The sequence below is a fragment of the Heterocephalus glaber genome, unplaced genomic scaffold (assembly GCF_053883595.1).
Source record: "Heterocephalus glaber isolate CG9 unplaced genomic scaffold, H.glaber_assembly_v1.0 deba00001733, whole genome shotgun sequence".
NCBI lineage: Eukaryota > Metazoa > Chordata > Mammalia > Rodentia > Bathyergidae > Heterocephalus > Heterocephalus glaber.
This window is the reverse complement of record NW_028258444.1, coordinates 12,914,937-12,939,429: the sequence shown is the minus strand read 5'-3', so window position 1 is coordinate 12,939,429 and position 24,493 is coordinate 12,914,937. Positions and strand designations below refer to the sequence as shown.

At 41.6% G+C, this 24,493-nt stretch overlaps 1 protein-coding gene and 1 pseudogene across 4 annotated transcripts in view; both read right to left on the bottom strand.

Annotated features, from left to right (window-relative positions):
• Tmem117 (transmembrane protein 117) overlaps positions 1–24,493 on the bottom strand; it is a 569,660-nt gene that overhangs the window by 507,053 nt on the left and 38,114 nt on the right. The window lies entirely within an intron of this gene.
• Positions 94–24,493, bottom strand: LOC147821495 (ataxin-3 pseudogene; annotated as a pseudogene). Its single transcript, XR_015446950.1, has one exon. The product of XR_015446950.1 is annotated as an ataxin-3 pseudogene (transcript).

Below are 24,493 nucleotides of genomic sequence, written 5' to 3'. Positions count from 1 at the left end.
TAACTCCATTGTCTCATCTTATACATTTTTTTCTGTCTGTGGAATTGTTTAAGCCCTAAACTGCCAATAAAAATGTTTGCATTCTCAATGTCAACCTGGCTTCTGAATCATGGTAGATACTTGACCCACAAAGACCAACTGAGATGGTACATGAGCCACTTGATTTTTCTTTTACTGGGGATTAAACCCAGGGCCTTTGCACTGAACTACATCCCCAGCCCTTAAAAAAATGTTTTTGTTTTTAAATTTTGAGATAAGGTCTTGCTAAGTCACTATTGGAGACTGAACCCAGGAGACACTAGGCTGTATCCTAAGCCTTCTTTTTAAAGATGAGACATTCTCATAAGTTGCCCGGGCTGGCCTTAAACTTTGCTATCCTCCTACCTCAGCTTCCCAAGTAGCTTGGATTACAGGTGGGCATCACTATAACTAGCCACCTAATGATTATTCAACATTTCAAGTACCTGTGTGCGATCCTCTGCTCCCTGGTTTGTTTCATTTGGAACTAAATTGATGAGTGGTAACAAAATTATTTAGTGGCTCAGATACATTGAGTCAGTACTTGAACTAAAATATAGATGAGAATGACCCACTGATATTAAAGTACAGATTCTAATTCTCTAGGTCCGTGCTGGGCTTCAAACACATTTATTAGTTATATGAGAAGGGCTTGTTAATTTTGCTTATTCCACACTTATGGAAAACCAAATACTGCACTAAAGGAGTTACTGTTTAGAGAAAGCAGAGCTGGCTGACAGAAAAACAATAGTCACAGCTTGATATGGTATTGGTGCTTGACCCGATATATGTTATGGAGCATTTAGTGCAAGGAAAATGGAATGTATGTGTAGGAGAGACTGGAGAGCGGAGAGTTCCCTAATTTGAACCTACATCTAAGCACCTGTTGGAAGCAGTGTGATTCTAAAGGGCAGAGGGGTGACACGTGGGTGTGGCTGGCCAGAGAGCTTGGTGAGAGCTATCTGTGTGCAGTGGTGAGGTCTGGAAGTGAGTGAGCGGTGGCACAGGACAGTGAGCGAGGGACGGAGCTGATGCCCAGCTGCTTCCTGGGTGAGAATGCCTAACACTGCAGGGGCACGGGCAGGAGTGGAGAGGCATTCACCCTGGCTCCACGACTTACCATATTCCCGTTACCTGGTTACCTTCTCTCCCACTGGTGTTTTTTTCACTTACCATCCAAAGGGGCTGGGGCTGTAGCTCAGCACACCCTGGGTTCAATCACCAGTGCCACCAAAAACATTTTTTTTAATTGTTCCACAAAAAATTATTCCTATGAGCATAAGTGGCAAACTTTTACAGCCTGGGATCAACTGTGTGCTCAGAACATTTTTCATAGGATTCCTGTGACAACATCTGGCTTTTATGCTCCCTGCTAAGCCCCAACCCTAAGCACAAATTAACCAACCTCTTGCTACTTCTCGGGTGGGCAGGGCTATTCCTGGGTTGGGGGTAGGGTGAGGGCTGGGATGAAAACCTTAGAGAGGCGGCCAGCCCACCAGAAGGGCTCCTGGAGTCTGTTAGCCAGGGGCTCTGGGAGGTCTGTTAGCCACAGCCCAAGCATGTATGAGGAGTGGGCAAGTCCCAAAGCTGCAGCTGAGTGTAACAGCCCACTATATCTGAATGGGTGTGTGTGTGTGTGTGTGTGTGTGTGTGTGTGTGTATGCTTTTTTGACACAGGGTATCCCTATGTAGCTCAGGTTGGCCTTCTCATAATCACAAAAATCCTCCTGCCTCAGCCTCCCCAGTGATGGGGCTACAGGCATGTGCCAGCACCCCTGGCTGAGGGCCATTTCTCTAAGCCAATGTTTCCTGAGTAGGGTGCCCTGAGGATGGGACTGAGGGTGCCCACGTGTGATCCTTTCAGAATGACTCAGCCTGAAGCCCCTGGCTGGGAGCAGCCCCCTCCAACATTTTTAGTAAACCTTACTAATGAGAATTATTTTATAAATGTGCCAAGATGTGGAAAGAGTTGAAAAGCTTTCAGCAGCCACAGCAGTGTGGGGTGAGAGAAGAGTTTAACGGAGAAAAATGTATCCAGTAAAGCCTGGGGAATTGGAAGAGCAAAGTGCCAGTGGTTGGGAAGGGATCTGTCCTTGTAAGATGATTTCCCCTCCTGTGTGAGCGGGAGAGAGAATAGAAGCCTATAGGAACACAAATATACCCCAAGGCGTAGGCCACTGCTTGGTGCCTTGAGCACAAATGGAAAATCTGGACTTTAACTGTGGCAGAGGCGGAGGCCGATGGGGGTAAATGGACACAACCTGAGGAGGTGCTGGCTCTTGGGGCTGGCTGTGCGCCCAGATTCTGGCTGCTCAAGAGAGGGCTTCCACCCTGTCCTGCCTACCATGGAGGCTGCTGGCCATGGAGGGGATCTGGGCTCAGATGGGGCTGCTTTGAGCTGGTGTGGGGCGTGGAGCACAGAGCCTGCCTACCTGTGGTACCAAGTGTCTGGGAAGCAGGTGGCAAATGCCTGTGGCAGCGGGGATCTGTCAGGCCAGATGATCACCAAGTGGGTTAAAAAATACATGTTTTCTTAAAATTTTTAAACCCCTAAAAATCCAGATTGGAGCGAGCACAGACTTCTAGATGGTTGTGTGGCAGCCCTGAGTGGGGCTGTTGGAGGAAGGGATACATTCATAGTCTCATAATCTTCACAATGCGCTCACCCTGTGAGGGATGTTGTTATACCTTTGCCAGAGCTATCTGGCTGCAGAGCAAGTGGTGGAAGTGAAATGTGACCCCAGAATGCTGACTCCATGGTGACCTCTGGGCAGCCCCAGGGAAAGTCATCAAGTGTACTTGGCAGCCTCACCAGGCCAGAGGCACAAGGCCCACAGAGGGCAGCTCCTCCAGAACACTGGAGGGGGCACAGCCGTGGAGAAAGGAGAATGAGAACGGTGACCTCCTGCCCCAGGTCAGGGCACTCCCAGGGCCCTTCTTCCCCACTGACTCCTCCTGAGCCTGGCCTTCACTGTCTGCATTTCTGCCAGCGTTTTGGTGCTCTGAGCTCTGACCAGTATCACACATTGAGCTCAGCTTACAGCATTCTAGGGCTTCTCTAGTTGGCATCTCCACACATTTCCAAAGTCCTTCCACAAACCAGTACCAAAGGCTTCTGAATCACATGGTTGGGAATATTCACAGGCGTGATTCCACTCCTACTACCAAAATCTATCTTAGTCACTTTCCCTATTGTTGACACACAATACTCAATACCCACAAATTAAAGAAGGAGAGGTATATTTTGGCTCACATTTCAGTCCATGGTTAGCTGGCTTCAAGCTGGAACAGTATGACAGACGGGACTGACAAAGGAAAACCTGTTCATATCATGGTGGCCAGGGAGAAGTGAGAGGAGGGAGGAGCTGAGGACAATATATATCCTTCCCAGTCACATTTTCAGTGACCCAGTGATCCTCCTTTTCTTACTACGAGACTCTGCCTCCTAAAAACAAGTCAACTATATCGCTCCCATGATTCAGTCACCTTCCAAAAGCCCACCTCTGAGGACAAGAGGCTCTTGGGGGTCATCTAGATATAAACCATAACACCAGGGAATGAACCAGGCCCTGAGAACAAAGAGACCTTTTTATGCAAGGACCAAAACAAGAGAGAAATGTCTGACTTGGAATAGTGTGGAAGTAGGGGCAGTGGTGCAGTGGTTGTAGATAAATTTTAAATTTACTTTTTTACCTCTGAAGCTTCTAGAATTTGTTCTGTAAGATAAACTGACAATATATAGACTGACAGAAAAAATATAAAAATGTATTAATATACATAAGCACAGAAGCCATACTCAAAGTATGAGACTCAGAGAGGGGCAATATGGCTGAACCTTACATACAGTTAAATAAAGGTTGGGGCCTGAGCTTCTGGGTGGAAGGGAGGTGACACAGGCTATGGAAGGCTGGGGGGAGGAGGTGCAGAGTGAGTAAGGGTTGTCTAGTTAACCAGACACCTCTCAGGGAAGCCACCTGTGGTCATCTCTGTCTGGACCAGGTGTCAGGCCCCCAATCCCTTCTTCCAGTAAAAAGATGTTTCCTGGGCAGAAGGGGGCTATCAGAAAAGCCCCTGCTTTGTCTTCTGTTTACTAATGTGGATAGATACAGATTTCTTTCTATAAAAAGACAGCTTTTCACAGCTATTCCTGCATCTATAGGCATGGGAACCTAATTTATAGCACTCACCAGTGAAGATGGGGACTAGACAAAAGGGAGACCCACTGACCTACGATGCAGAGAGACAGGCCTGGAAGAGGCTGAATATTTCCAGCCAAATTTAACTACCTGGCTAATAAGAGACTGTTTTGCCTCTTACATTTCCTAACTATGCATAATATATGCAATGATATTTCCTTATAGTGAGGCTTTATTTTCCTAACTATGTAGCAAAAAACAAAGAGTGTACTTGCAAATGGCTGATTCTGATAGGAAACAGGGAAGTGGACCTTTTGCAGGTGGGAAGAGGTCTAGGGACAGAGGAAGAGGAGCGGGAGAGAAGGGGAAATACAAAGGACTAACCAACTCCCTACAATGAATGTATTCATTATATGTCACAAACATGCTAAAGAAAAATCTTGAAAGTGAGGGCTTCTAGCTATGGGCAAAAGCTAGTGCAGGGCCTAGCCATGAAGGGTAATCAATAAGTGCTTGTATTAAACAGAAAAAAGGGCCAGGTGTGGTGGCACCACCTCTAATCTCAGCATGTGGGAGGCTGAGATGGGAGGATATTTGTGAATTCAAAAACAGCCTAGGCCACAGAGTGAGTTCAAGGCCAGCCTGAACTACATAGTGAGACCATGTCTCAAAAAAACAAAAGAACAACAAACTAAAAAAAGCTAAAACAAACTAAAAGGTTAAAACAAACTAAACTAAAAGTAAACAAACTAAAATAAAACAAAACCACCAATAAATGAATAGAAAAAAGAAGAAAGAAAATAGTGTTCAGGGAGCAAGAAGGGGAGCCAAGTAGAGAGACAGCCAGAAAGGTGAAAGGAGAAAGCTCATCCTGAGATTCAGAGTCCCTAAGGAAACACCCTGTCATGGTTTGGATCAGAAACTGTCCCCCAGGCAGGGTGAAATGGTGCATACCTGTAATTCCAGCACTTGGGAGGCCAGCCTGGGCTGTATTTTTAGACCTTATCTCAAAATACCAAAAAACAGAAAAGCCCCCAAAAGGCTCCTGTGTTCAGAGGTAGAGATTTGGAAGGTGATTACATCTTGGGGCACTAACCTATGGATTGATCCACTGGTGAGTTCCTAGTTGAACATGCTCTTGCAAGGTAGGGTCTGGCTGGAGGAAGTAGGTCACTAGGGGCATAAACCAAGGTATGTCCTTGTCCCCAGCCATTCCTCTCTCTAACTCTTTCCCTCTCTGCTTCTGGCTGCCATGAGGTGCACCCCACCCTTCTACTGTGATGCTGCCTTACCTTAGGCCCACACCAGCGGAGCAGCCAACCATGAACTGGAACCTCTGAAACGCTGAGCCAAATAAACCTTCACCTCTTTAAGTTGCTTTCTCAGTACGTTGTCATAGTGACAGAAAGCTGATTAACACACCCCCACTATCTCCACTAGTGGCAAGAAATTATAATCACATAAAACCCTCTGCAGCCTTCTACTTTGGGAGATTCATGAATAAATAAAATTATTAGATAAACCATTGCTATTAATAGAAAAAATTTCCAGACTCCAGGATACTTGCCAGAATAATACTGCAGATAACAAAGGAGGTGAGTAATTCCTTTTAATTTTTTGCAAGAGAATTTTACTTATGTATCCTAAAGGGATGAGGAGGAGCACATCAAAGGAATGGTTATTAGTTCAGGATAGAGTAGAAAGAGATTACATAAGAGGGCCTGGCTGTAGCAACACAACACAGGACACACATAGCCTACTCAACTGTTTCAGTTGGTCACCATGAAGACAGGATTCCAAAGCACTGTATTTTTAGGGAATACAGAGCAGGTCAGAACAAGCTGGGCATGGTGGCCCGTGGATGTCAGTCCAGCACTCTGGGAGGCTGAGGCAAGAGGATCACATGTTTGAGCCCAGCATGGGCAACCTAACAACTTAATGAGACCCTGTCTTAATATTTAAAAAAAAAAAAAAAGTAGGAGCAGGGCAGGGGACGTAGTTCAGTGTGGAGACTTTGGGTTCAATTCCCAGTAATGGTCAGGAGGAGGGAGAGGAGAGAACAAGCCAAATGACATCTTGCTGGAAAGAAATGTGAAATTTCAGAATTAAAATCTCACCTTCTGTGGTGGTCTCCCAGAATGCAGCTAGCGCGATACACGTAAATTCCTCATGAAAGAAAGGGAAGTAGTCTAAAACACTACTCAGATTGGGGAGGAAGAGAACTTTGAAAGAATTTATAAGACAGTTATAAAGACTGGAAATATTTGTGGGATGAAAAAGCAACAAGTGAAAGAGTCTAAGGATTATTTCTTCTATAAAAGAAAACAACATATTACCTAGAAAATAATGCCCTGCTATTATATATTTACATGGGCTAAAAAGAACAAGCAAACTGCCTTGAAATGCATGGACTTTAAAAATGCTTATCATAAGAGCCGGAGGTGTATCTTGGTGGTGGAGCACTTGCCTATCATGCACTACAGCCTGGGGCTTAAACCCCAGCACCGCAAAAGAAAAAAAGTGTCTTATTTATACCTAATATGGATTTATTTATTTTTGAAACAGGATCTTGCTATATAGCCAAGCTTCCTCTTGAACTCACCATTCTCCTGCTCCTGACTCCCAAGTGCTGAGATTACAGGCAAGTGCCACCTGTAAAAAGTATCTATTTCAGAGAAGTTTGTTGAATTTAACTGCATAGTCCTAACTTTAGAGATCTTTTTTTTTTGTAGGGTGGGGGGTGCGGGTGTTTAAAACAGGGTATAGCTATGTAGACCAGACTCAGCCTTGAATACAAGCTCCTTCTGCCTCAGACTCCTGAACAGCTGGGATTACAGGCCATCTTTTTCTTTTCTTTCTTTCCATCTTTTTCTTCTTACATTAGTAGTAACTTTGTCTTAAGAAGACAAACTCAATGAATGTCTTTTCTGGGACATGCTTTCCCTGTGTACTGGAGGCAGTAACAGGCTAAGCAAGGACCTAACGGTGATTTTAGGTAATGTTATGGATTGGATGTAAAGCATCCTCCAAAAGGCTGTGTTGAAGGCTTGGTCCCCAGTTCAGCGATGTGCAGGGATGGCTCAGGAGGGCCCTAATTTCATGAGTGGACTGACCCATGAGTCTGTAGCTGAAGGGCTACCGGGAAGGGGGCCTAGTCAGAGGAAGCGGGCTGCTGGCAGTGTGGCTTTGATGGGTGTATCTTGTTCCTGCCTAGGCCCTTCCTCTCTGGCTCACTCCCCCCACCCCATCCTAACCCCAGCCCCTGCTTCTGGTTTCTGACATTAGCAGCTCTACTCTACCACACCCTCTGTCATGATGATCTGCCTCACCCCAAGTCCAGAAACAGCAGAGCCAAGTGACCATGGACTGAAACCTCTGAAATAGTGAGCCAAAATAAATGTTCCCTCTACAAGTTATCTCAGGTATTTTGTCACAGTGATGGGAAGCTGATTAACACAGACATGTATTCTGAGTTCTTCTGCTTACAATTTGAGGTAAATTATTTCAAGTCTCAGAACCTTATTTCCCATAGCCAATAAATAGTATCTTTCTTAGCTAGGCATGGTGATGCACACCTGTAATCCCAGCACTAGGGAGGCTGAGGCAGGAGGATGGCAAGCTCAAGTCTATTTTGGGCTACAAAGTGATCCTGTCCCAAACTAACAATTTTTAAAATTACTCTATGGGCACAAAAATATACCAATACTATTACTTATTTATAATATGTAATTTATAACTAAACACAAATTCTCTTATATCACTAGCATCCTAGCACAGAAAATAACAGTTAAGGTAGGAAAAAAAAAGACATAAGGTTTAGTCTTATCCAAATTCTCTTATTTTTAGCAGTACTAGGGATTGGACCCAGGCAAACAGTTCACCACTTAGCTACATCCTCAGTGCTATTCTTTTTGACACAGAGTCTTGCTAAACTGCAATCTTCAAATTTTCGATCGTCTTGCCTCTACCTCCTCAGTGGCTGGGATTATAGGTGTGCACCACCATGCCCAGTTATTTTTGAATTTGAGTGGTCTGTTGCCCAGGCTGCCTTCAAACTCTTGGGCTTATCCCTCCTATCTCAGGCTCCCAAGTAGCTGGGGCTATAGGCACATATGACCATGCCCAGCTCCTCCCTCTTTATTAATGTGCTAGATGGACATTCTATGGGATAGCTATTTAAAGTCAAAGTTCTCCTGAGGCAGGGTAGGTATACAACCCTTCTTTCCCTAAAGCATTATAAAACTCCAGCAAAAGCCCCATATGAAAGTATTTCTGTAATGCAGTGGTTAGTCTTATGAGGCCTTGCCTGAATAACATGTTTTCACTTTGGCTTTTGTACAGTTCACATGGACTGCAGAAACCATGAGTCCCACCATCCTAAAACGTCAGGGCTGGAAGAGGCCTCGGAGAAGATCCTGTCCAGTCCTCACATATGGCGCATGTGGAACCTGGAGCCTGAGAGGAGAAACCCCATCCAAAGTTATAAAGCTCAACATGGCAGAGCACTGGACTACATCTTGTCTTCCTGTTTGTAACTCAACTGGTTTTTGGTGAGTTTTGGAAAATCTCAGTTGTTTCTGCCTTTTCTCAGTAATGTTTAGCCTCAAAACTTGTTTATATAAAGGTTAAAATTTTAATTGTTCACTCAGGAGTTTTTCCTCCAAAAATTCCAGCAGGGGGCAGCAACCTTAAATGTTGTATGGATCCCAATGCATAAAATGATTTTAAAATTCAAGAGAGAAAATATTATCTCTAATAGTGTCCACCACCACCTCCAACAGTAACTCTACTAATACCTTTCAGTGCTTCCCTATGTGCCAAGCACTGCATAGGTGCTGTACATTACTTATGTCATTTAATCTTCACAATAACGTGTCACTTATGAGTTACGATATCCTATTTTATGAGAAGAGAGTTATTAAGAAACTTTCCCAAGAACCTATAGCTAGAAACCAAAGAAAAGCTAGAATCCAAACTGAGGTCATCAGAACTACTAAGTCTGAAACACCTCGTGCAGCCTTGGGGTTGTCCACTCGAATACAAGGAGCAGGGAATGAGAAAGCAAAAGATTTCTTTTTAGAAGACTATTTACATTTCTTTAATTGCTGAATGCCTCTTTGGCTAGTTTTTGGAGGATCATTATTTATTCCTACAATTGACACATTTTCTACTTTCTCATTTTGTTTGCAAGCCACTTAAACATTTCCTCTGATGAACAACGTTCTCTTCAATACATTACCAAAATGGACCCTATGCTGTAATCACAAAGGACAATGTTGGAAAGTATGAATATGTGAATGATTTTAAAAGATATTATTTTTTTCCCTGATGTTTTCAAATTCTTTGTAACAGTTTCTGAAGACATGGTCACAGCTGCCTGAAGCATGTCTTCTTCACTCACAGAATCACCTAGATCACTCCCAAGTCCTCCTGAACTTGTGGTCGGCCTTGCTCGTGGCTGTGAAGCCTGTCTTGGTGGATCTGTCTGTCTGCTGCTGCTGCTGTTCTTCAAAATAGGCTTCTCTTCTTTTCCACAGCTCTTCAAATGTAAGATTTGTACCTGATGTCTGTGGAACATCTTCAGATCTACTGGAACTACCTTGCATACTGAGTTGAATAGCCCTGCGGAGATCTGCTTCTTCATCTTCCATGTCAATTTCCTGACAACTTAGTGCTAGAGCCCTCTGCAAATCCATCTCATCTTCCTCTAACATTCCCGATCCATCATTTCCTTCTAAGACTTGTTCCGGATCTGTTTTAAGGACTCTCTGCTCTTTTAGTTGTGTTAATTCTTCTCCAGTAAGTTTTGGTCGGTGCATCTGTTGAGCCCTGATCATCTGGAGAAGTTGGTCAGCTTCACGATCTGGCAGATCACCCTTAACAACAAATATAGAGTAACCTTCCTGTTGTAATTGAACCATGAAAAGTGCAAGGTATGTATCTGATATTAATTCTGGACCCGTCAAGACAGAATTCAAGTTAAACCGCTGTTTTCCTAATTTTCTAACTGTAAACCAGTGTTCTTTATAATTGCATATAAATGATTTTTCATTTATAGGATCAGTCCTGAGCTTCTGATACTCTGGACTGTTGAACAGGATTAGTTCCAAACACCAAACTTTCAAGGCATTGCTTATAACTTGAACAGAGAAAAAGCCACTGTCATCCATGTTTCCAGAAGGCTGCTGTAAAAATGTGCGATACTCTTCACTAGTGACTTCTGCCATTCTCATCCTTTCTTCTTCATCTAGCTGATGAGCAATTGAGGATAATTCCACAGGGCTAAAATATTCTCCTTGCAGTAGATTATTTAGGTAATGTTGAGCAGAAAGTGATCCTTCTTGTTTCTCGTGGAAGACGGACTCCATGTTTATTTGTCTGGAGCGAACAGCCCCCGCACGGAACCAGCCTCCTCCAGCCCCGCCCCCAATGCGGGTCCCAACAAAAGATATTTTCTTATGTAATCGTATGAAAGTAGAATCTAAAAGTACACTTTTTGTTATCAGTGCTGGGACTGAACCCAGGCACTGAACCTGAGCATGCTAAGCAAGTTCTCTACCACTGAGCTACGCCTCAGCCCTGCTTATTATTTTCTAAATTGCCAAAATGAAGTGTTGTCGAGGTCACCGTGCCTTCCAAGTGTCTAAATCCAGCAGTCAACTTTGAGTCCGCATCTCACTTGATCGCTCACCACCTTTGACCCTGCTCATCATGCCCCAGCCCCCGACCCCGTCTACTCCCCTGCGGGTCCTTCTCAGTGTCCGGCACTGGTTCAGTTGCTGCTCCTGGAGCTCAGCCCTTGTCTTCCTCTCCTCTAGCTCTGCGCTCACTACTCACTCCTTTGCTGACCTCATCCCGTGTCCTGAGGCCTCTAGGATGCTACTGAAATGTGTATGTCTAGCCCAGATCCCTCTCTCGGGAAAGCCAGACTCTCTTATCCAGCTGTGTACCACACATTGCCGCCTCCAAGGGACTTAACATGACCAGAAGCAGCCTTGACACGGTCGCCTCCTCTATAGCAACCTGTTCTGACCTTTTGCATCTGTCAGTGGCAAATCTTTCTCTTACCCTGGGTAAAAAGTGTATAGAGCGACCATTCATGCCTTTCCTCAAGATGCCCTTTAGACTCACAGGAGAATCTTAAGGAAATAATTTAGGTTTTATCTTCAGTATGAGTCCAATTCCAACCACTTTTCCACCTCCTCTGCTACTACCCTGGACTGAGTCTTCATCGTCTCTCTAGTGGGTTACTGCCGTGAATGTCACCCATGCCTTCCTATAACCTATCCTCAGTACACTGACAAGTGAGCTTTTTAAAAACTTAGGTCATATTGCTTCTCATTCTGAACCTCACACTGGCTCCCAAAGTGGGAGTAAAAGCCACAGGACTTGCAGTGACTTAGAAGGAGCTATCAATCTGGCTTCCAGCTGGGTGTGGTGGTACATGCCTGTAATCCCAGGACTCTAGGAGGCTGAGGCAGGAGGACTGCAAATCTGAACCCAGCCTAGGCAAATTAGCAATTTATGGCAATCTCAAAAGGGGGCCTGGAGATGTAACTCAGTGTAAAGGCCCTGGGCTCAACCCCCAGTACTGAAAAAATAAAATCTGGCTTCCTCTCCAACTTCATTTTAGGGTGTGTGTGTGTGTGTGTGTGTATGTGTGTGTGCACACGTGTGTGTGTGTGTGTGCGCACGTGTGTGTGTGTGTGTGTGTTGCTGGGGAATGAACCCAAGGCAGGCTAGGTAAGTCGCTACCACCATTCAGCCCCACCTTCGTCTTTTCCAGCCTGCTGGCCTCCTCCCTCTTCCTTTCAGGAACCCTAAAGGCTCCCTCTTGCTGGGGGTGGGCGTCTTCCATTGCTGGCTGTTCTGGGACTACTCTCCTCCCGGGTCAACCCCTCATGACCTTCAAGCCTTTGTTCAAATCTCACACAAGAAAACTAACCCTGTCTGGGTCAGGGATTTAACTCAGTGGCGCCATGCCTGCCTTGCAAGTGCAAGGTCCTGACTTTGATCCCCGGAACCAGAAAAAAAAAAAAATAACAACAAAACTAACCCTGCCTGCAACCCCTTCCCTGAACACTCCCATTCAGCTTTACTTCGTTCTGTATTTTACTTGTTTTGTTTTGGTACTGGGGATAGAACTCAGGACCTTGCTCCTGCGAGGCAGGCCCAGTGCCACCTGAGCTAAATCCCCGGCACAGTTCTGTTTTGTTTTGAGTCAAGGTCTTGCTATTTTAGATCAGGCTGGCCTTGAACTCACTATGTGGCCCAGGCTGATCTTGAACAATAGTTCAATAGTGATCCTCCTACCTCAGCCTCCCAGAGTGCTGGGCTTATAGGTATGTGCTGCCAAGCTTGGCTCTATTGTTTTTCTGTAGCACTCCTAACTTTCTAACAAATAGTCTAATGTACTTATGTGTACATGAATTCATTGTATCAAAGAATTATAACAAATTTATAAAGACTTTAATTGCCTTTATTTGTGATTCTAGAATTAGACATCCACCCCAACCCCCAACCATACTGAGGATTGAGCCCAGGGCTGTCACACTGAGCTACATTCCCAACCCTTTTTATTCTCTTTTGAGACAGGGTCTCACTAAATCACTAAATTGCCCAGGCTGTGCTCAAACTTGTGACCCTCCTGCCTCAGCCTCCCAAAATGCTGGGATTACAGATGTGTGACACTACACACAGAAAAAGTGCTCTGATGGGCTGAGAAGAGAAGGTTGGCTTTATAAGGAAAGGCAGGCGGGTCGAAGAAAGCAGAAACAAAGAACAAAAATCAGGTTGGTCATTTTAAAGTTACTTTCCTTGTAGGGAAAGGACAGGAAGACTGAACAATAGAAAAATAAGTGATTGGTTGACATTATTTTTTGTAAGGATTAAAGCAGAGGGAAATTCATTATTATGCCAAGTGAAAGTGGTCTGTTTCCGAAGTTTGCTTTTTTGTCTCTTATTTCTCAGAAGGTCAGACAATACCTTGATTTTGTTTTGGTGAGGAAGAACTTTAGTATGAGTGACTCCATTTTGAGTTTTAGGTTGGTCTGTTGGGGTCCAAGACAGGAGCTTAGTCCAAGACAACAGGCTCTAGGAATTTTTTTTTTTTTTTTGATACCAGGGATCAAACTCGGGTCCTTGCGCTTGCGCAGCAGGCGGCGGAACCACCGAGCTAAATCCTCGGCCCAGGAATTTTTATTTTAAACTTGTTTGTTGTGCCACCCCATGGCCCTCTAGAATACACTCCCTCTGAGAAAGACCTCTCTGTTTTGCTCACATATGTATTTCCCAAGCACCTAGATACTGTGCTTCATATATATGCAGAATAAATTAAAAAGCTGGAAAACTCTACCAAGACTAAAATATTTAACAGATTACTGCCAGGCATGGTGGCACATACCTGTAATCCCAATACTCAGGAAGCTGAGGCAGGAGGATCATTGCATGTTCAAGGCCAGCCTGAGCTACATAGTAAGACCCTCTCTCAAGCACACCAAACCAAACCAAACAACAACAAAATTAACAGATTACAATGCTAATGCTTCCAAATTTCAAAATATCCTACCATTCAGTATGTGTTGAATAAGCATTTGATCAATAAATTATGCATGAAATTTGAAAAGGAAACCCATGCCTATTTCCACAGAGGCCGCTGTGATGCCTGCCCTGACTGAGACCCTCTCATGCCATCTTCAGCAAACAACAGGAAACCACCAAAGGGAGATGCTGCCTTCAGTAACCAGAACAGATGGCCATACAGAAAATTTAGGACAGAACATGAAATCTCCCAGGCACCAAGAAGTCTGATATTATCTACACAGCTGCACTGACTATCCTGGGTACTTGACTCCAAACATTCCACCCCAGATTCCTTAGAATTAAAACCCCCTTCCCCAGACCTATAAAAACTTAATTTCTCCTCCACCCAAGCACTATCTCTTTCTTGATCTCAGCTTGTCTGCACCCAGACAGAATAATCCATTTAGATTTTAGTTTAGTGCATGGTGAAAGATATAGGTCTAGTTTTAGTCTTTGACAAATTGAAACCCAATGTTTCCAGCACCATCTATTAAAGAGACTATCTTTCCTCCAGTGGGGGTGTTTCTCCTTTGTCGAAGATGACATTGCTGAGTGTATCTGGAATTGTTTCGGTATCTTATCTGTTCCACTGGTCCTCAAGTCTGTTTCTTTGCCAGTACCATGCTGGTTTTATCACAGTAGCTTTGTAGTATAGCTTCAAGTTGGGGATTGTGATACACCCTGCCATGTCTCTGTTACCTAGAATTGCTTTTGCTATTCTGGGTCTCTTCTTGTTCTAAATGAATTTTTGGATTGTTTTCTTAAGCTCTGTGAAGTATGCTGCTGGGATTTCAATTGGGATTGCACTGAATCTATATAGCAGTTTTGGAAGTATGGCCATTTTCACTATGTTGATCCTTCCTACCCAGGAGCAAGGGATGTCTTGCCAATTTCTGATATCATCTTCAATCTCTTTTCAGAGTGCTGTAATTTTCAGAGAAGAGATTTTTTTGTTAAGTTGATTCCTAGGTATTTCAGTTTTTTGGATGCTATTGTAAAAGAAATTGTTTGCCCTATTTCCCTCTCAGTGAGTCTGTTGTTTGTGTAGAGGAAAGCTATTGATTTTTGTGTGTTAGCCTTGTATCCAGCTACTTTACTGAATTTGGTTATTAAGTCTAGAAGACTTATGGTGGAGTTCTTGGGGTCTTCCATATAGAGTATCACATCATCTGCAAATAATGACAATTTGACTTCATCATTTCCTATCTTTATTCCTTTTATTTCTTTCTCTTGTCTAATTGCCATGGTTAGTGTTTCCAAAACTATATTGAACAGGAGTGGTGATAGTGGACATCCTTGTCTTGTTCCTGATTTTAATGTGAAGGATTTCAGTTTTTGACCATTTAGTATGATATTGGCTGTTGGTTTTTCATAGATGGCTTTTGTCAGATTGAGGTCAAGACCATCTATTCCAATTTTTTGTAGGGTTTTTATCTTAAATGCATGTTGGATTTTGTCAAATGCTTTTTCTGCATCTATTGAGATGATCATATGGTTTTTGTGTTGGCTCTATTGATAGTGTATTACATTGATTGATTTGTGTATGTTGAACCATCCCTGCATCCCTGGGATATATCCCACTTCATCAGGGTGTATCATCTTCTTGATGATCTTCTGCATTCTATTCATTTGCCTGAATCTTATTAAGGATTTTTGCATCTATGTTCATTAGTGAGATTGGCTTATAGTTCTCTTTTTCAGTTGGGTCATTCTCTGCTTTGGGGATCAAGGTGATGCTTGCTTTTAGGAATAAATTTGGGAGTATTACTTCCCTTTCTATTTCATTGAAGAGTTTAAGCAGTAGTGGCTGTAGTTCCTCTCTAAATGTCTTGTAGAATTTATCAGTGAAGTCATCAGGACCTGGGCTTTTCTTAGTTGGTAAGTTTTTAATTACGTTTTCAATTTCATTGATTGATATTGTGTTGCTTAGAATTTTTAGGTCTTCATTTATCTTTGGTAATTCATATGTATCTAGGAATCTGTCCATTTCTTCTGTGTTGTCCATCTTATTGGCGTATAGGTTCTTGAAGCAGGTATTGATGATCCTCTGGATTTCTGCTACATCTGTTGTAATTTCACCCTTTTCATTCCTAATTGCATGGATTTGGGCCTTTTCTTTCCTTTTTCTGATAAGGCTGGCTAAGGGTTTGTCAATTTTGTTTATTCTTTTGAGGAACCAACTCTTGCCTTCATTGATTGTTTTGTACTGTTCTCTTAGTCTCCATTGCATTAATTTCTGCTCTGATCTTTATAATTTCCTCCCTTGTACAAGCTTTGGGTTTGTCTTCTCTTCTTTTTCCAGAAGGTTGAGGTTCAGCATCAGGTTGTTTGGGCTCGCTCTGTTTTCCTAATATGTGTATTCACTGCTATGAATTTCCCGCCTAAGACTGCTTTCATTGTGTTGTATTGTCATTGTCATTTAGTAGTGGGGGACCTCAATACCCCACTGTCACAAACAGATAGATCAACTAGACTGAAAACAAGGAACAAAATACTAGAACTCAATCAAACTCTTGAACAAATGAACTTAACAGATGTTTACAGTTTTCCACCCCACAAAATCAGAATACACATTCTTTTCAGCTGCACATGGGTCATTCTGCAAAATAGATCACATACTTGCTCATAGGTAGGTGAAAAGGAATTGAAGTTATCCCCTGTATATTGTCATTTTTATTAGTGATAAAGACTAAGACTTAGAAAATTTCATACTAAAAGTTGGTGAAATAAGAAAGTGTGAAAATGCTTCTTTTTTGTTGTTGTTGTTATCAGGGTCAAACTCAAGACCTTGCTCTTGAAAGGCAGGCACCGGCAACACTGAGCTAAATCCCTGGCTCTGAAAATTCTTTCTGAGTAATCTTAGAGACACTACAATATCTTAAGCTTTAATTGACATTTCTTATATATGAATCATCCTTCTGTCCTGATGAAACTAGGTTCCCCTGCCTCAGAATCTATTACAGTCTTCATGTAATATTTTCTTAGCCAGCTAGAATCACTTTCAATCTTGCTGAAATGAAGGAAATCCCTTGGAGGCTTAGCAGCAGCTTCCGTAGAAGTGTGGCTCTACGTACCAGCACACTCTCAATTATTCTGAAAGTCCCAGAGATAGATTACTTCAAATGCAGCAGAAACAAATTAATAGTTCATTGACTTAGATAAACTGGAATAAATGAATGTTTTAAACCGGGAGTGTGTTTACCTTGTACCCTGATGAGATCTGCCAAAAGAACTAAGGGCTCTCTCGAAAATATAGCAATCAGGTTCAATGGGACAATTTGGAATCCAAACTCTCCATGGAAAAGAAACAACTCACACAGACCCAGAATTAGGAGGAAGCATGAACTGCACCTCTCTGCATGATAGCTACACACATCAATACACTTGTCCCACCCAGGATAATTTATAGAAATTTGCTACAGTGACATGGCACTTCCTCTGACCTCACCAATGCGGAGCAATGGAATTACATACTGCAACATGTAACACTCATGACTACCATGGAAACTTTGTTTCCTATTTCATCGTCCACTTTCATTAAACTGAATAAAATTCTTTAAACTTATTTGATGATGAAGTTTTACAAAACATAAAATTTGCTTGATTTATTAATCTATTACCACTTATTTATTTGTGACCAATGTCAACATTATAATTCTGATCATATGCTGAGACTCTTACAAGAATAGAATAATGTCAGCATATATTTGGATAAAGCCATTTATATTTGCAGGTAATATATAAGAATATTAAAATAGTATTGACATTAGAGCTTTCAGATCTCTGATCTAAAAATGGCTGGCAAATTTCTTTACTTGTCAGTAATTGTGGTAAGCAATTTTGATAATCAACTGTAAGAACAGGTTTCCAGGAACTCCTTCCACTAGATATTTTCAATATTTCATTGATATATATTTGTAAACTGATCACCTACCATAATTAAGTCACTGTGTCACCCTCTCTGTTCACAGATTTCAATAATAAATTGTTTTCAGGAGCAATAACAAATTTTGCTTTTTTAAGTGATTACTTTTTATCTAATTACAAAACTTTCTCATTTTATTTATTTATTTATTTATTTTTGGTACTGGGGATCAAACTCGGGTCCTTGCACTTGCGCAGCAGGCAGCGAAACCACTGAGCTAAATCCCCGGCCCAACTTTCTCATTTTAAAATGATTTTCTATAATGCTACAAGGCTTTAAAATTCCTGAGACATACAAATGTGATTTTTTTCTTTAATCACTATTGTTCTCTTTCAGAAAAACAAAATTTCACTCAAATTACCATGCATCAAGGTAACAAAAGAACATATTTAGCTGCACATTATTTTTACCACTAATTTGATTCTATATTTTTAGATGCTTAAGAAATTGTTCCTTCCTCTTACGAAACATGTAGGTTACTTCTGAAAACAATTTGCCAAACTGATATATTTTGCTATTTTATCCTTTATTTCCTCTGCTGAAAAGTTGGTTATTTGACATGATGCAGGGCAGGATGTGACCTGACCAAATCTTTAGCAGCTTTCTGGGAAGGATTATCATTAAGAACATCGATAACTGGAGAAGTTCCAACAGTATAGCTGTTACCATGTGTAAAATAATATACCATTAACTATAAAAGTCATCTTGACCTAAGAGCACATCTTCAAAGCTCTAATACTCACTTTCTCTACAGCACACAGGTTGTGGCTGGCAGGAAAGGGAGACCAAACCTACAGAGACAGAGTGAAAGCTTGGGTCTCCAGAGGGCCTCAGGGAGAAAAGCAGTGGCAGAATGGACCAGCATGTACTGTGATCTGCAGAGAGAGCACAAGATTCTTCTCTGATGTGAGTCCTTCAATAGGCAACAGTTGGTGAGTAACTCCAGTCTAAGTGCCTGCCAACAGAGTGCTTGGTTGGACACCATTCCAAGAAGGACTGACTGTCTGAACCAGGGACTCAGACCAGCTGTGGGATGGCTTCACTTCAGGGCTCCCTGTGTTACATTCCCACAGGGACTGGGTGAGAGACAGCAACTGGAGATAGCCAAGATCGGAGAGTAGGCTGAAAAGAGACCTCCTGAGGGGTCTCAGCTGAAGGGCATGGCCTTGCCCCTGTGGCCAAAGGCCAGGCCCAGCTGGAGTTGCTCTGGAATGAAAGCTGTGGCATTAATGCTTACACCCTAATCCTACTGCCTGCTGGCATCTGCATCCAGCATGAACCTGGGGTCTGACTGCCTTCTTTACCAGTATAAGCAGAGACATGTCAACTGAAGCAATGTCCAAAAACCGGAGATTCCACAAGAAGACTACACGTTCAAAACTACAGAGAAATTTCTTTTCTTCTTTCATGAGTGCACATGTTGTTTTCTTTTTTGTTCCTGTTGTTATTTTTCTTGTTTTGTTTTTTTTCTTTTTTGTTTCCATTCCACTTTCTTCACCAGTTTATTGGGATAGGAGGGGATTTTCCTTTGTCCTCTTTGTTTGCTTCATATCCCTTTCTCTTTTTTTTTTTCACTTTTTTTGCTCTTACTTTAAATTTTTCTCTTTAATTTTTCTATTTTTTTATTCCCCATATAATTTGTTTTTCTCATTTTTTCTTTTATTTTCTATCTCAAATATCTTTTTTCTTTTTAAATTTAATATTATTAGTGTATGTTTGCAGTACACACATTTTACAGTCATCTTGGGGAGTTGGTACATGTACACATGTACATAATAGAACTTGCTTCTTTTTTAATTCCCTTCTGTTGACAAGGTTTGCAAGGGAAATAGATTTATAGACATATAATTTATAGGATTATTTTATAATGGTCACCCAAAAAGTCAAATGCAGAGGAGTGCAAGAGATCTAGCCCCACACTAGAGACCCAAAGGATCCAGCCAAGGCCCTGGATCCCCCAGCAATGTTCCACACAAGTCCAGCTGAAGGTCTAAAGTCCAAGGCAACATCCTTCATGAGTCTAGCCAATGGCCTAGAGCCCTCAGTAATGTCTCATGCTTGTCTGCACTGAGGATCTATGCCCAGAAGGTCCAAAGGCCAGTGGTGGAAGCCAGAAAACCTGCATTGATGGGGTGAAGGATTTGTGCCACCAGGCTGAGGATCTACACTGGATCCAGGAAATGACATTCATGGTGAAGATCAGAGCCCCCCTAATGAGAACTGCAGCCATTCCCAGCAACACTGAGGCCCTGCGCTCCTCCTCTGATGAGAACAACCAAATTCACATCAAGAAAACTAACTACAGCAAGCTTCTTCTAGAAAATCAACAGCCCTTTATCTTTCCCTCCAGTTCTCTTTGTATGTTGTTGGCAACAGTCCTCACATGGGTCTTCCACACCTGGGCCATGCTGATTCAATTAAGCTTAGCCTTCCAATTTCACCATTAGTTAATCCACCACAGAAGAAATTTCAAAGCAGTCCAAGGTTGAGGTGGTGGCATGGCTGCTGTCGGGGGATTTTAGCCAGATATATGTTGAGAATCAAGAGCAAAAGAGCTCAACAGAATGATTTTAAATGTTTTGAGTTTGGCCAGAAAGGAAGCTCTAGCAAAGCTGTAGACTGCAAAGACAGAGCAGAGGAGAACTTGATTGCTGAGAAGGGACAGGAGAATAGAAAAGATGGCCTGAGGACATCACAAGAAGCAGCAGGACTCCACTCTTTGCAGCCTCAAAATTGCAAAAGTGAAAGACTCTGCTTTGAGAAGAAAGCCCCAGAGCACCAAGTTCTGGAATGACAGCAGCCTAGAGAATTTGTACCTCAGAATTGGATCCAGAGTGATCAGAGATCCAGGCACTCAACTCCTACAGCCAAGAGAGAGGGAAGACTGGATACTACTGCTCTAGCTGGCAGCAGACCTGAGCATCATCCGTGTGGCACTAGTTTCAGGTGCATACAGAATGTAAGAGTTGTGGGGTCAGGAAGGCTTTCAGCTAGATTTCAGAAAAAGACCTGGGAGGCCAGGCAGTGTGTGTGAAGCTGTGAGTGTGAAGCTAAAGGTGCAGTGGAGACCCCAGAAGTTTGGAGAAGACAAGAGCGTGGATCATCTAAGGAAAGCTGCAAGGAGGGGGCAGAACAGGTCCAAGAGAGAAGCCATGGGAGATACAACCACCCAAAGGTGGTTAAGGAAACAAGGAACCACTTAAGCCCTTTGGAGTTCACGTTTCACCACAGATGGCCTCAGATGTTGGAACTATAGGACTTAATGTTTGCCCTGCTGTATTTTGGACTTCCCTTGGTCCTATTCCTTTGTATCCCCCTACTTGTACCTTTTGGAATGGTAATGTCTATCTTGTGTCATTGAATGTTGGAAGTGTTTAATTTTCTTTTCATTTGTACAGGGGCTTACAGCTAAGAGTTTGCCTTAAATCTCAGAGGAGACTTTGGACTTGGAATTTTCAGCAATGCTGAAACTGTTAGGACTTTGGCAACTTTTAGAGATAGACTAAATGACGTTTGCATAAAGGGATGGAGGGTCAGGGGCAGAATGTTTTGGTTTGGGTCTAAATGTCCCTCTAAAGCCTCATGCAGTCATAGGTAAGTGAATCTACAGTGACACTAGGATTAAAGGCATGTAATTACCCAACCATTACACATAAGTAATTGGTTTACCATCACCCTAATCCAATAGTCTGAATAAGATAAAAGGAGCAGAAGGACACTGTTAAACCTGCTTGTTGCTTTTGCTACCATGTGGGTGCCACGAACTGTTTCTCCTCTGTGGTACTCCTCTCATGTAAGGTCCTTTGTTGGTTTTGGTGTCTTCCGCCACCACAAACTGTTGCTCCTCTGCCACCCTGCCTTGGACCCTGCCAATTATGGACTGAAACCTCCACAATCTGTAAACCAAATAAACCCCTTCCCCTCTAACTTTGGGTGTCAGGTATTTTGTCTCAGCAATGAGAGAAAAGTAACTAACACACCTCCTTTCCCCATCCCTCCCTCCTCTTCTAGTTCTATGCCTTTTCACTCTTGTTGATATTATTCTTAGTTCACGTATATGACATATAATGTCCATGTTCATTGAGGTTATTAGGACCTTATATATTACCAGAGTTGCATAATTGTTGCCAGTAATGTGTTTTCCTGGAAGCTAACACACAGATAACACTTGTGACATTAACAATACTAAAGTACATTCCCAGAAAACTCAGCATTGGGCCAATTACACTGCATCCTCCCCTCTCAAATTACCTAAGGTAGCTGGATCTTGGGGCTGAGGCAAAGGTCTACTGTTAGCCATACCCAACATACACCAATGAAAAACAACTAACCAAAGAGATCTGTATACTTGCAACAGTCTTTACACAACAAGTGTCCACAAGCCTCAGCACAAAACAAACAAACAAACAAAAAACAAATAGAAACATGAGAAGACAATGCAACAAAATGCCTCCTGAAACTCCCAACTCCTCTGAAGATAATCTAGGGCGATATGAAGGGGAGAATAGCATAAACCATATACTTGAAAGGATAACAGAGGAAATTAGAAAATAAACCAAAGAGATACTCAGCAGGATCACAGAAGATATAACTAAACAGATTATAGGAGTAATAAACAAAATGATCCTGGAATTTTCAGAAATACTAACAAAAAGCTAGTTGATGTAAACACAATCATACAAAACAGAATGATGAATTTAACAAACAATTAGAGTCCATGAAAAGGTTTCAATCAGAATTCCAGGAGATGACAAAGTATATTGAAAGTATGGGCAGAAGTGACAAGTGTGAGGACAAAATTTCAGAACTAGAAGACAATGATGCCTTCAAATAGCAACTACTCAGACACCTTCAAAGCAACAAGATAACACAAAAAATGGATCCAGCAGCTGCTAGATGATGCAAAGAAGACTAATCTAAGAATAACTGGAATTAGTGAAAACTCAGAAGACAACACAAATGGCCTTAAAAACTTGTTCACAACATCAATGGCAGAAAACTTCCTAAACATAGGGAATGAAGTAAGCACATAGATAAGTGAGGCACATAGACCCAATATAGTCATGAACAAAAGAGAACCTCTCCACACAACATTATACCTAAGCCACTAAACTTCATCATAAAAGCTGTTAGAGAGAGGCAACCAATCACATATAAGGGTTATCCCATTAGAATTACAGCAGACTTCTCAACACAAACCTTAACAGCCAGGAGGGCTTGGAGTGAAGTGTTTCAAGCTCTAAAAAATAACTTCCAACCCCAACTTACATATCCTGCAAGATTTTCTTCAAAATTGATGGAGAAATAAGGTATCTCCATGACAAGAAGAACTTCAAAGAAATTCATGATCACCAAGCTAACATTACAAAAATTATCAAACATATCCTAGAAATAGACAATGAAGCCAACAATGCCAATAAATCAAAAGGAATGAATACACATGGCAGGATGAGCAGCTAAGCAAAAGAAAAAAATAATGAAATCAGAAACAGAAAAATAAATAGTTAAGAACTTTCAGTAATAAGTATCAATGTAAATGGTCTCATTCTCCAATCAAATGACACAGACTGGTAGAACTGATCAAGAAACAAAATCCAATGATATGCAGTATCCAAGAAATTCAGTTAATTAAAAAAGAAATTCACAGGTGAAAAATCAAAGGACAGAAAACAATATTGCATTCAACATGAACCCAGAAAAGCAGGAGTAGCTATCCTAATTTCAGACAAAATAGATTTCAATCCAAATCTGATCAAAAGAGACAAAGAAGGTACTACATATTGGTTAAGGAAACAATTCAACAGGAAGAGATAGCAATTATAAACATATATGTACCCAATACCATCATGCCTAACTTCATAAAACAAACACTAATGAACATTTAAAAAATCAGATAAATACCAATACAAGTCTAATAGGGGACCTCAATACTACACTGTCACAAATAGATCAACTATGCAAAAAGTCAACAAAGAAATATCCAGTATGAGGAAAGAAATTATAACAATCAGAGCAGAAGTTAAGAAAGTTGAGACTAAAAGAACAAAAGAATCAATCAATCGGAGTTGGTTCTTTGAAAGAATAAGCAAAATATAAGTCATAGACAAAAAGAATTTGTTATTTTTTATTACAAAAGGAAGATCACTTCATTGTTAACAGATGAGACCACACGAAATCTTCAAAAACATTAAGATATAATTTCAAGAACCTGAGTTAGCTTTTCACAACTTCCTGTGTTCAAACAAAATATATACATATATAAAGTGTATTTTTGTATGTGTAAGAGTGTGTATGTCTGTGTTTTGTTTTCTATTTTCACAGAAACAGAAGCCTACTATGCACACTGATCTGTAATGTGTGTTTCTCACTTAGCATCATGGACTTTGGCAAGGTTACAGATGGAGACCCCTGGCTATATTATATTATGTAGAACAGAGTGTCTCTGTTCCATTCAAACTTTTTCTTTTATGTCATCCACATTGATTTCAGCTATTTGCTGCTACAAGCCTCCTTCTAATTTGCACGTATGTTTATATAAACCTACTTTTATTTCTATACAATAGATTCTCCCAATTAATGGGTCAGGGGTTAGGGCTTCTTTTTAACAAATGGTATTTCTTCAAAATGAACGTGAAAGTTCACAAGACAACCTAAAACATGTAGCAAGTCAAAATTTGCATCTCTGTAGACTCAGAAATTCTAATTCTATAAATTTTCCAAAAGAAAAAATTGAGCAAATAAGGTATATATTTTTAATGTTTATACAGGAATATTCTCTGAAGCCCTGTTTATAAAAGAGGAAATATCCAAAAGTTCAAGAAAATGAGTAAAT